Raw genomic sequence first — 638 nt, forward strand, 5'->3', positions numbered from 1 at the left:
ACCAGGACCTTCAAGAAGAAGCTAGAGGCTTGCGGCAGGGGTTGGTATGACGAGCTCCAATCCGTGTTGTGTTCTATTCGGACGACCGTGACCAAGTCAATTGGCGAAACCCCGTTCTTCCTCGTCTATGGAGCTGAGGCCATCCTCCCTCACGGGGTCAAGGGTCGCTCCGCGCGGGTCCTGGCGTTCGATGAGGCGCAGCAGGACGCCATGCGGGGGACAGACCTCGTGCTGGGGGAGGAACGCTGCCGGAAGGCCGCGCTGCGGGCGGCTCGATACCAGCAGGCGCTGCGACGATACCACTGCCGCAACATCCGCCCCAGGACCCTCGAGGTAGGCTTCCTCGTACTCAGGCGGGTCCTCTCCAGGGAAGGGTTGCACAAACTCTCTCCCATGTGGGAGGGCCCGTTCAAGGTTGTTCATGTTTCCAGGCCCGGCTCCGCGCGCTTGGATACCCGGGAGGGGGTGCCCATCCCGAACGCGTGGAACATTCAACACCTCCAGAGGTTCTACCCTTGAGCGAGGCCCAGTGCCTATGGAAAAGGCCCGGTGCCTGTGAAGAAGGCCAATGCCTGTGAAGTTTGCTGTTTTGAAAAAGGCCCGGTGCCTGTGAAGAAGGCCAACGCCTGTGAAGCTCT

The sequence above is a fragment of the Triticum dicoccoides genome, chromosome 6B (assembly GCF_002162155.2).
Source record: "Triticum dicoccoides isolate Atlit2015 ecotype Zavitan chromosome 6B, WEW_v2.0, whole genome shotgun sequence".
Classification (NCBI taxonomy): Eukaryota; Viridiplantae; Streptophyta; class Magnoliopsida; order Poales; family Poaceae; genus Triticum; species Triticum dicoccoides.